A 12962-nucleotide genomic window follows, 5' to 3' on the forward strand; every position below is an offset into this window, starting at 1 on the left:
GCTATTCATGTCTACATGCTTACTGCACATCCCTTCAAAGAATCTGTTATTAGTATAGTTGTTATATCCATACTGGGGTTGTTACAGTCATTTTAAACCAGTCTTGATTTCTGGTGACTACCTGAACAGATCCAAGCAGTTTTCTTGGCAACACTTTTAGAAGTGGTTTGCCAATACTGTACCTTCTTCCTAGGACAGAGAGTCGTGACTGGCTTATAGCCACCCAGTTGGCTTTGTCCATAAGGGAAGACTCAAACTCAGTTTCCTACTCCTAGCCCAGTACTTTTAACCACTCCACCGAACTGGCTCTCTGTTAACTCTCTTGGCACCATCCATCAAATGTAATATAGGTAACAGTACATTACATCAAAAGCAGACTGTAATGTTGTGCTGAGTTTGCCTTCAGCCATGGCTTCTGGCTGGCTCTTCACATATTCATGCATCCATTAGACGCTCAAATAATTTGTACTCAATTTGCTGATATGAAGCTGAAAGTGGGTATTACTTTAGACTGTCATAGGACAGAATTCTCACGGGAAAGAAGTGGGGGAGGGACAAGTGGGCTGGTATCAGTATGAAGGCCACACTGGCATTAGAAGTGGAGTTTTAATAACACCGTCCCAGAGAACTCTGGAAAGGAGTTGGGCAATGAAGGTGATGACTGGCAGCTTCAGTGTCTAAAATGGATTTAGACAGCTTTAGTGGTTACTGAAGATGGACTGCTGGTTTCAATCCAAGAGAAAGAGTGGCTGTTGATCTAAAATGGATTAGGCAATGTTTGCACTGCTGAAGGCCTAACAGTTCATGAATGATCTGATGTCCACAAAGTGTTCAAGGGTACAATCCAAGGAAAGAGTGCTGAAAAGAACTGGAGCATCACCTAACCAGTGTTTCTCAACCTTGGCAACTTTAAGATGTGTGTGCTTCAACTCCCAGAATTCCCCAGCCAGCATGCTGGCTGGGGAATTCTGAGAGTTGAAGTCCACACATCTTAAAGTTGCCAGGGTTGAGAAACACTGACCTAAACTACTCATTTGAGAGAATCCTCAGGGAAGTTGAAGATGACCAGAGAAAAGATTATGGCATAGAGCCTGGGTACCTGAGGGACCACCTCTCTCCCATCATTCCTCCCTGTCCTATAAGATCTGACAGAGCAGGTGCACTTTGTTCCCCTCTGTTGAGCAATATCTTCTAATGGGAACAAAGAAATCCACCTTCTCTACTCTGGCACATACCCTCTGGAATAGCATTCCCCAGACAGTCAGACTGCCTCAACCCTGGAGACCATTAGACAGTCTTCAAAAACCCATCTTCTCCCCCAAGCTCGTGTGTAGATTGCTGATGTACCCACTTGGTATGCACTGTTTGTCTGAGTTACGGCATGTTGTTCCCCTGTTATATTTAGCTGTATTTTTATGTTTGTTGTCTCTGTGTTAAGGTATTGTATTATTTTTTCATCGTAGACCACCCAGAGTCCATGCTGAGTGGAATGGTCCTCTAAATTATAAAGGTATAAGCCATATAACAACTACCAGAATGACTCAGACTTACTCATTATCCTTATAAGACCATAAATGACTTCCTGTACAATCATACTATATAAGGGGTTCTATAGCTTTAAAATATTGGGAGCTGTTGCGTGTTCGTTAGTCAGTTGTTGTAGCCCATTAGGATTCTCAAAGACTGAAAAGTTACAGGATTTTTTACATGAAGCATGTTAAGAGAAAAAAATACTTATAGAATAATGGAGGAAAGGGTGAATCTAGACCTTTTGCTCAATGTACTTATACATACAAGCACCACCGATCACTCTCCTGAACATGTGGCGGGGCAGGGCTGAGCGTCGGTAGATGAGAGCTTTGAATGGTGGGTTTAGCATCTGTCAACATCTGTCAAGTTGCACATTAACAGGCTGGAGCTGTGGAAGCAACCTCACACTCTTCTGAAAGAGCACTAAACCAGTATCCAAAATAGCCTGCCCAACCAGTCACAGGCACAGGGTGAAGAGGGTGCTGTCCTGATGATCCTCTTAGGATATTAGTTGCAAGAAGCATCTGGGTGCTGCTTTCCACCTCATTACTTTCCCCTCCAGGTAGCCACACCAACAGGCATGGAGGAGAGACATGGGATAAAGGGGGAGGGAAGTATTGATAATAAGGGAGCCCCATCCTCAGTTAGTGCTACAATGGAATGGCAATGCTGACAGCAAGTGGCCTTGGCCAGCCACACCCAGAAGTACTCTGTGGAGTGGGCAAAATGATGCAACCCCTTCCCAAAGAATAAAAACAAAAAATACAACTATGTGAAACTGCTTTTCTTTTGGAAAGCTTTCAGCCTCCTCACTGGTGACAGAGCAAGCAACATGCAGCAGGCAGTTTAAATTGGCTTCTTCTGAGGAGCAGGATTTTCCCAGTTTAAATTAAGCTTCTGTAGAGCACAGGACTAATGCTCTTTCAGAAGAACGCTAAAGCTGTGTTTAAAAAGCCAGTCTAGTGCTCTTTCAAAAGAGCACTAAATCCACGTATATAAGAAACCTTATAAAATCTGAGAAGTGTTTGGAAGATGCCAGTCAGACATCACACATTAAGCACCCTGCCTCTCCTGCAATCAAAGTCAAAATGGCCACGGAAGACAGTGCCCAACAATCCAAGGAGAGGTGTGTGCCTGCAGCAGCCTAAGGTGGCAGATCCCAACTTCTGGCCATATTATTGACCATATCACCAACGGAGTATACTAGATCATGTCCACTGCAAAAACTGTTGGGAAGTGGAAAACAATACTTCATAACTGGAACAGCTAGAAACAAGTTTAAGTTGTCTTAGCTGTCGGATGAGATAGGATGAGATGAGATGAGATGAGATGAGATGAGATGAGATGAGATGAGATGAGATGAGATGAGATGAGATGAGATGAGATGAGATGAAATGATACACTGATGGTTATCAGGGCATGTTCATGCCATGGTTAGGGGAAGTGAGGATCAGCCCTTATGCCTTACTCCTGCAGCTTGATAAGCTGCTGGATGGAATAATGCTGCCTGGCAGACGTCCATTCATCTGATTAACGAAGAGCAATAAGATTGAAGAACTGGGCTTATTGTATTTACCAACCATCTTTGTTGTGATGCAAATATCAAGCTGTGGTCTTCTTGGGGCCTTCTTTTATTTCTAGGACCGCGATGAGCAGAACAGTATGTTCAACACTAGAAGAAATTTATGACCATTTGCAGAGGAGTGGAGTGGAATTAAAAGAAGCTGAGGAAGGTCTAGGTAGAAGAAGGACAGGAACTATAGCAAAGAAAGTGGTAAGAAGTTGGGGGTGGACAGTGAAATGAAAACCAGCAAGGAATGTGCCCTGAGACATTTACCACTGTACTCCTGAAGCATCTATAGGACTGTTAGATCCAATTTCTAAATCTTTTTCTAATGAGATGGGTGTTTTTATTTAAATATACAGACTGCCTAAAAATATGTGTGATTTTTTTCATCCTCTGTCATTTAGGCAAGTGAAATGTTTTAATGTTTAAATACTTAAATATATAATAAAAATGTCAGGGATCTTCTCCACATTGATAAATAGCCTCCAACTGGAACAGTTAATATAAATTAAATTGTTGTGTTATTTCATTACATCCTATTTTCCACAACTGCAACTTAACAATTTTCAAATTATGCAAAAGCTGGGTATTGCAGTTCTAATAGTATAGCATCAAGTCCATGCCCCTTATGAAAATGTCCCCTGCCTTCATATGGCAAACTTCATATGGCAAATCTGCAATCAGAATCAGGGAAAGAAGAATGTGTAAGACAATTACAATTAACACGGAAAATTTAATGTATTAGAGATAATAACGGGCCAGTTCAGTCATGATTCATCTGAGCTTCCATCCAAAGCATAGAACTGCAGGTTTCTTTTCTAAGAATGAGGTTCAGTTATCTCATGGTTTAAGAAAATCATATTCCATCACTGTATGAATTAGTCTTCCAAATCAATTTGAACCTAATTGCAATTCCTGTTTACCTATTAAAAGTAACAAGACGTGATGATTTGCTGGAGCTGTAAATAAGTAATGGAATCTGAATAGGCAAGGAAAGAAAGAAGATTAAAATGTGTGCAGAAAGAAGTATGGTTTTTGCCTTGCCTTGCCTTGCCTTGCCTTGCCTTGCCTTGTCTTCTTTTTTTCCTGCCTTCAAGTCAGTGTTGACTCCTGGCGACTGCAGTTTTCTTGGCAAGGTTTTTTTGGAAGTGGCTTGCCATTGCCTGCTTCCTAGGGCTCAGAGAAAGTGACTGGCCCAAGGTCACCCAGTTGGTTTTGTGAAGGTGGGACTAGAACTCCCAGTCTCCCAGTTTCTAGCCTCAATTTTAATGATAAAATCATGGTCCAATCACAATACTGGCCTGCTTTTTTACTCTAAATGCAGTGAATTAATTTATTGACTTCCTACAGTGTTTCTCATTAGATAAAATTCCAAAACAGTTTACAATAACATAAATTCATTCCAATTTATATAAAAATAAAAAATATTACAATAAAAATATTAAGCTGTGTAATAGCTGAGGAAAGTCAACATAAAAAGGTAGATTTTTAAAAGACACTTGTGACAACCCTCTATTTATTGATATGGCACCATAACACCCCTAAAATTGGTATATTAACTTCAATAGGCCATGTAATCCTTTTTTATAAAATGAAGTAATTGGTGAAAATTAGTCAGTACCTTCATCATTCAAGCAAATGATTGTTAGGAAGAGAGTTCAATTGCCAGTTAATTTTTTAATTTGCTGGCTAGGCTGATGATGTCAGAGATGGATATTTTGTTTGATTTGGCAAAGCAATGGTTCCTTCCCCCCCAAAAGTCCAGATAATCTCTTTCAAACCATTTCTAGGCAATTCCAAAACTCAAAATATTACCCATGCAGATTATATGTAAACAAATTTATTTATTTTCAATATGTGAAATTCTTCTTTTTCCAATAAATTTTATGTCTAGAGATTTGGCTTCACTGATTTAAAAAGGAAATTTCTCTTTAACAATTTCCCCACATTCAGAACTGCATGGCTGTATACTCTTTGTGTCTCCAGGATGTTCATAAGGTTTTATTAAGTTCTGTACTTGGGTAGGAAGATCCACAACAACTTCCTATTGGATTTTCCCTAGATGCCTATAGCTGAACAGACTACAGTATCTTAGGAAATTCAGTCTGACTGATGGCAGCCTAGTGTAACTATCCTTTACTGGGAAATTATTGGAAGAGGGGGTCTACCAGTGATTTTAGTATTTCTACTCCTCCTAGATAATAACAACATCTAAAATAGGTCAGTAGTAGGACTTGGGGTACCATGTAGGAGATGTCTTTCCTCAATACGTGCCACCATGGGGAAAGTCCATCTCTGGACCATCACCAAACATCAACTGCAAGTAACAGAGCAGGACCTCTCCCAAAGATCATTGATGTCTGGCAGGTTGATGCAACTGGAGACGTTCTTTAAAGGAATGTGGCCACATATGTAAGGTGTGTTTGCAAGGGGTAATATTAAGTAGTTAGTCACTGCATTCTATATTACCCATATCTTTTGGATCAAACCCAAGGGTAGCCCCACATGAAGTACCTTATAGTTACATATATGATATAACTGTGCGGTCATATACTGTAGTGTGAGGTTACTGTGTTTTTTATTCTGCTCAGCATCAACCAAAGCTGAGATTTGCATATTAACATCTCAATCCATTCAGCTGAATGGCAATAAATTCTACTGGAAACCAAGAGCCATGACATGAGAGGAGTTATGAGCACTGTTCGTTTTGGCATGTTATTTGAATTAGAATATATTTCTGTTTTCTTGGTAAAAAAGTAAATTCTTATAAGTGAAAGCAGTACAAAGCTCAGCTTATTTTGCAAGCCTCATTTCATAACTATTTCCAAGTAATGCCAGGGACGGGGGACGGGGGAGGAAGTAGGACTAATCAATGCCACGTTGTTCTCTTTTTTATTGTAAGTCTTCTGAGTACAAAATTACAATTATGTCGTTTTTCAACGCTGCTGACAAGTAATGTAGAAAGAACTTTTCTCAAGCCTTCCGGTATTACTAAATGCTAAATCCCTTCTGCCACCTCAGATCACGCCAACACACCAACACAGGCCATCATAACACGGAGCTGAAATGCCAAAACATCCTACTAACTGAAAGATCATTTCCGTAACTGAAAACCCTGGATATAGAAACCCCTGCTTCATTCCCAGCTGGTGTGGAAGCACCACACGATTGAATACTGCAGGTGTTTTTAATTTTTGGTGTCCTACCAAATTAATCAAAGAATGGACAACCATTTAAAGTATTACTTATTAAGACTGTGGCAATGGTGGCAATGTAATGAAATGTACCTCAATTATAATCCTCCCAATTATCATAATATACAATTAAAATCTCTAAACCAAACCAAGGGTCAAATATTTTTGACATTCATCAACAAGAATGCCTAGGGAACCGAAATAGATTACATTGCAGGAGGGAAATGAGGTTCTAATTCAGCCACTGGAATGTGTTTTTCAAAGAGGCACTCTAGGTGTACATTTCTGAATGTCATTCCCAAGGTTTCCTTCTTCTGATCCAACTGGCTGGCTGAAAGGCTATCTCTGCCCCTGTTTTTCAAGAGCCTATCACAATAGATGGCAACCACAGCTGATCTCAAAAAAGCTAAACAGAGTCTGACCTAGTTTGTACTTGGATGGGAAACTGCCAGTTAATCCCAGGGCGGTGAACTAGAATGGGAAGAGGAAGGAATTGCTGAGAAGGGGGCAATGGCAAGCCACTTCTATGTTGTTATGAAGACAATAACACCAGCGTATCTATGTCATCACCAGGAGTCAAGAGCAACAAGAGAGATTTTGTGTGTGAGTATGTGTGTGTGTGTGTGTATACACACACACGCACACACACACATATATACACACATACATACATGCCCACACACGCATACACACACACACATACGGACATATGCATGTACATATACATATACAGACATATATATATATATATACACACACACACACACACACACACATTCATATATACATACACACACACACTTATACACAAACACTTTTATATGATATGATCCAAACACATACGCTATCTTTGGTACAGTTATTGCTCTCATGAAAAGATTTAAATTCTACAGTATATAAAGTTACACAGCGAGCCTTCTAAATGAGTTTTTGGGAGTGGTACCTGTTCCATTGTTCAGCTTGTTTTATTTTTTATAAGCAATATTGAAGAGAGATAATCTTTTGCCTCTTAAAAAACAATTTGGATGGGCCATTTTTGGTTGTTGCTGATATTATGAGTTTATAATATTTTGTCAGCTGGCTTTGGATGACCTCAGAAAATCTAAGCAGGAATGGACTTGGTAGCGTTTTGATGAGACACCATCAGAAAATCCCAGTTGTTCTAGATTAAGAACTGAAAAATGCCCTGGAAGACGTCAACAGCAAGCCGTTTTTCTATTGTTGCCAAGAAAACAAAAACAAAATAGTCGTGTCCATGTAGTCCAAGAGTTGAGCTCAGTTTAAGGAAGACTTTATCTAAATGCTTCATCTTTACATGATTGTTCTTAGGTATAACATGGTTTTTTATTACAAATGTCTTCAATGTCTTGGATAAAGATTTATTCAGAAATGTGTTGTGCCAAATAAATCTTTGCTTGTGCACCTAGAAATCTACTATTTTATTCTCATTGTTAGTTTTTTAGCTTGCAATGTCATTGATTAGCATATGTAGTGCTGTTGTCGTGGTTTTTGGATACAAGCATATTCAACAGTTGTTGGCTTTTGCCTAGGAGAAAAGAGAAAGAAACGTTGTGGATTCCTCCTTTTCTCTACAGCTTCTTGGAAGTTTGATCCGGGGATTACAAATGCTTCAGAATCTTGAAGGAGGTAATGTAGGAGAAGTCCCCAGGAAAAGGCAACCAGAAGAATTCACCTCCTCTTTTTCTGGTGAGAGCTTCCTTTGGATTAGAGAAATAACTGCAAATGAAATGAGTCTTTCATTTTGCAAATAAGCAAACAACTGCTCTTTCCTTTTCTCTCGCTTGGCTTTTTTGCTGTTAGTAGGGATATGCAAAGTGTTCCATGCATTAACTGTTCTATGCATGGAACAACCGGTTTCAGAGAGTTCATGCCTGAACCAAAACATGCAGGAAATCTTGTCCTAAGTAGTTGATAAAGATGGCTCGCTCATCTCTTATGCAAACCTAGGCAACCTTTTCTATAGAAATGCAGGCTGAGGTTAAAGCCAAGGCCTATGTACAGCACTGCTCTCTGTCACTATTCCACATCAAAAGTAAACCCTAATGCCTAATGACCTCCGATCCAACAGGTTGCATTTCCTTAATGAAATGCAAATTCCAGTCAAGCAACAAATCTTCCTGTTCCCTGTGCTTATGAATTGTTCTTTATTTCTCCTGTACAAAGGCTTTCTTCCTCTACTCCTTTTACAGAACCTTTAGTGTTAGGGCAGCTCATGGGGTAAAGGGAATAAGGCTTCCATTGTTTCTGTGTTTGGAAGAACACAATGCCCCTTCTTAAGATAAAAGGCTTGTCTTTCTCTTCATCAAAGTAGCATTTATCTTTCCCCTTCATCACTATTTTCCTCTTTTCCTATGCAATCAGCGTACCCATCATTCAGCATGTGCTATGCATATGCTTTTTTTCTTTGAAAAAACAATCATAATCATCTAGTGACTGAGGGCACTAAATATGATTTAGATGACCATTTAAAAAATATAAAACCCAAACTTCCCTATTTCTGTTTTTTAAGAATGTTTAAGTGTTCCAAGCATGACATTTATTTTTAATTATAACAGGGAAAGGTAGTCTTCTGCAGCTGATCCCACTTCAGTCCAAATCTCTGGAAAATCTTATGATGAAGATTGGCAATCTTGTACAGCAGGGGAGACTGTGACATAGACTGAGGCAACTTGACAAAAATAGCCATGTTCCCTTTTCTCAGTTTTCTAAGGAAGGCTCTGACCAGCAAAAGAACATTAACAACATTTTGAAAAAACTCATTGGTGTCAATATTGCAATGCTGATTGAAGCATACCTGAATAACTTAGGTTCCTTAAAATCCTTTCTCAAGTCCAAGACGGGCTAGATATTGCCTTAAGGGAGAGTGGGTGAGTTGATGATCTCTCTCTCTCATCTCTGTCAATTATCTATCTATCATCTATCTGTCTGTCATATCTATCTATCTATCTATCTATCTATCTATCTATCTATCTATCTATCTATCTCGTTCCTATCATCTATCTCTATCTATCATCTATCTATTATCTATCACATTTAAATTGCTGTCCAATTCAAGCATTGTGATTATGTGATATATTTTATGTGTTCAATTGTGTCCAATTCTCAGAGACTGCCTGGACAAGTCTCTACGGTTTTCTTGGCATGGTTTTTCAGAAGTGGTTTGCCATTACCTCCTTCATAGGGCTGAGAAAAAGTGACTAGCCCAAGATCACCCAGCTGGCTTTGGACCTAAGGCGGGACTAGAACTCACGGTCTCCCAGTTTCTGGCCTAATGCTTTAACCGCTATGCCAGACTGGCATTCTTGTGCAGCTTACAATAAACCAGAAAACAAAATACTAGAACAAAATAAACAGTTCCAGCAAAAAATAAAAAACTGATCAGCAATCAGGGACTCATATTTATTTTGCTATTCCAGATGGGAACTATTTAAAGGCCAGTATGTTGGGGGGGGGGGGTGTACAGCAGGAAAGACACATCTCTTCTGTCTTGTCAGATGGCATCACTTCGAGGAAGGGACCCAAAGCATATCCACATTATTGAAACAAGCACAAATCATTGAAGAAAGGCAGCCCCACAGATAATCCTACCTGTGCCATGCAGGGCTTTGTAGATGATAACCGGCACCTTGAATTGCATCAAGAAGCATGTAGAAAACCAATGCAGCTCACAGAGTAGAGATGTTACATAGATATACCTGTAACTACCATAACTGCATTCTGGACCAATTGTAGCTTTCAGGTGATCTTCAAGGACAGTGAAGTATATTACAATACTGTAGTCCAACTAGGAAGCATGAGTGACAGCAAGCAGGGCCTCCTAATCCGGGACAGGTACAATTGACGCATAAGACAAATTTGTGCAAAGGCCCTCCTGGACACAATTGCCACCTATTCTTCAAACAAGAGCTGTGACTCCAGAAGGACTTGCACATTACACCTTAGCTGCTTTGGCACCTGCAGGTCCCTTTGGGGCTTGAAGCAGGTAAAATGGCTGGTCTCTCCTTCCAGGCATTGGGACACAATGAAGGCAAGATGGCTGCTGTCCTCGAGGCATCTCGTCTTGGTTCCAAGATGCTGTCTGGTTCTCTCGCAGGACCACCAGCAAGATCCTGCTCCCATCCAGGCTTGATGCCAAAGACTGACCAGCTAACATTGAGAGCTGGCAGAGGCATATTTGTCCATCTTACCCCAAGACACCGAGGGAGCAGATTGTAAAAGGCTATTCATGATCATTACTATCATGAGGGAGATCTTCTGTTCCTCTACAATGATGGACGTGGTACCAAACAGTGGCGTTACCAATAGAAGCAAGATGAAAAATATGGCGATAAGAATTAGTGGATATTTTAAGATTTTTTGAAAGTACATTGAGCAAAGAACTATTTTTTTTAATTTACAATGCAATCCTATGCAATGATATTTATTCCCAGTAATTATGCACAGGATTGTATTATATAATCAGGTCATATAGCTATGCCATATTTTGTATGATGAGGAAAGTGTGAGGTTTGCCCCGTTCGACAGAGAAACTCTCGTGACACGTGTGGTTCACAAAGAAGGTTTACTCATGCGAACGGGGCAAACCTCACATAAAGCCAGGACTCACATTGAGTGCTACCCGGTACACACCGAGGAGCGCTCACCTTTCTTTCCCTGCAGCCAAGACCGGAGAGGAATTGATTAACGGCACCAGGAGATGGCAAGCGATGGGGAAACCGCGTGCCAGCTGGGCTACCAGGAGCCCAGATCCGAAGGCGTGATGGCGGGACCAGTCCGGGGCGAATGGCGCACGGACACAGCCAAGAGGGCGCCAGAGGACGGGTGGTCGTTCGGCGGGGGCAGGAGCCCCAACGGGTCGCCAGCATGGGGGGTCGCGACGAGTAGTGACTCGGAACCCGAGGCCCGAGAGCGTGAGGAACGATTCACCCGACTGGAGGCCAAGATCGAGCAGCGGATGGATGCTGTCCAAGTGATGTTGCAGACCATCTTCCGGCGGGGCAAGGCCCCAGGGGCAGAGTCGCAGGCGAAGAAGGAATCGGGCGATACCGGCAGCAGTGAGGATACGACCTCAAGAAACTGCACGGAGCCTAGACCAGAGGTTGCGCAGATGACTCCAGTCCCTAGCGTGAGGAAGAGGGGACCCACAACCACGGCCAGTTCGCGGGGCGCCAAGCGGGCGCTCAGCAGCGGGACGGAGCCAGAGGGCTTGACGGGACGTGCGGTTCCCGGGAGCAGCGGCGCAGGGTCCGGGAGCCAGGAGCCGGAGGAGAGGCTGGACGGGCTGGAGGGCGACCTCCAGCAGCAGACAACAGCTGTACCGGGCATGCGGGAGGCATGGAGTGGCGGACCCAGGGCCCCGGCTGGGGCAGCCGCAGAGGGCGGCGTGGAGACCAGGCTAGCAGAAGTGGTCAGCCTGACGGGGAGCACGAAGGGGGGTCGGCGGCCAGCAGAAGCGCCCCGATTCAGGAGCTCAAGGAGTGAGCTCTCGGGGCGCCCCAAGCCACTAACCTATCTCCGTGCACAGGACAGGCTCCACTCAGAGATCCAGGGGGGAGCACCCAGTAGGGACGACCTGGAGGCTCTAGTGAAGTGGAGCTGGCTGGTGGAGACGGCGGGGGATGCCGGAGACCCGGGGAAGCGAGAGGCGCGAGCCCCGATACCAGCCACAGTGGACCAAAGTGAGGCGGCACCGGAGGCGAGGCGCAGGAGCCGACGGCAGAGGATCGAGGTTGGAAACGCCCGGCAGACTGCAGGGACCTGCTACCGGTGTGGAGGCAAGGGGCATCGGATGGTGCAGTGCCCCTCGAGGCAGGGGGTCTTGGCGAGCTGCACAAAGGACGGGGGCCGGCGATTCCCGGCTATAAGGGACCCCGACCGATCCTGGGAGGAGACAGCAGCTAGTGGAGCGGTGTGCAGCGGAGCTGGCTGGCTCACGAGGAAGCCCGGCTCTGCGAGGAGGGGAGAGCGAGCCAGCGGGAGGCGATGGCCGGTGACGCTGAGGCGCACCCCAGAGCAGCCAACAGAGTGGCAGCATGAGGAAGGGCGGGACAGAAGAAGCTACTCGCCCATGAGGATCAGGGTCCACCTCAAGGGGGTGAGATCAGAAGCAGAGGCGAAAGTCGATGCCTTGCTGGATTCGGGATGCACCCACTGCCTGATCCACCCGGTACTGGCATCCGCGCTGGGGCTCAGCGTGAGGAGACTCAGGGAGCCCCTCGCACTCAGCCAGTTGGATGGATCGACGGCAGGGGGGGAACCGGCGCAGTATCGCACTGAGCCGGTCGGTTTGACAGTGGGGACAAGCCGGGAGGAGCTAGGCTTAGTAGTTGCCCCGGGGGCCGGCCATGCACTAGTGCTGGGGCTGGCATGGCTTACGCGCCAGAACCCGCACATCGATTGGGTGGCCAAGACGGTGCGGTTCGGCGGCACCACCGAGCAGACGGGGTTGAGCTGTGGAGGTGGCATGAGAACAGGGGGCCCCACAGAACCCGGCAAGGTGGCGGCTGGGCGACGGCGAGCCGAGAGCCGGCGAGCTGCGGCAGCGGCGGCAATAGAGCCCGGGAAACCAACTGCACACGGCGGCGAGGGCGGCGCCAAGGGAGACCGGCAGAGGAGCCGAGGCGGCAAGCGCACGAGAGAGCGTGGCAGCA

Source organism: Python bivittatus, unplaced genomic scaffold (assembly GCF_059951505.1).
Source record: "Python bivittatus isolate LINGU-HERP-01145 unplaced genomic scaffold, Pbiv_v1 ctg000850_np1212, whole genome shotgun sequence".
Lineage (NCBI taxonomy): Eukaryota > Metazoa > Chordata > Lepidosauria > Squamata > Pythonidae > Python > Python bivittatus.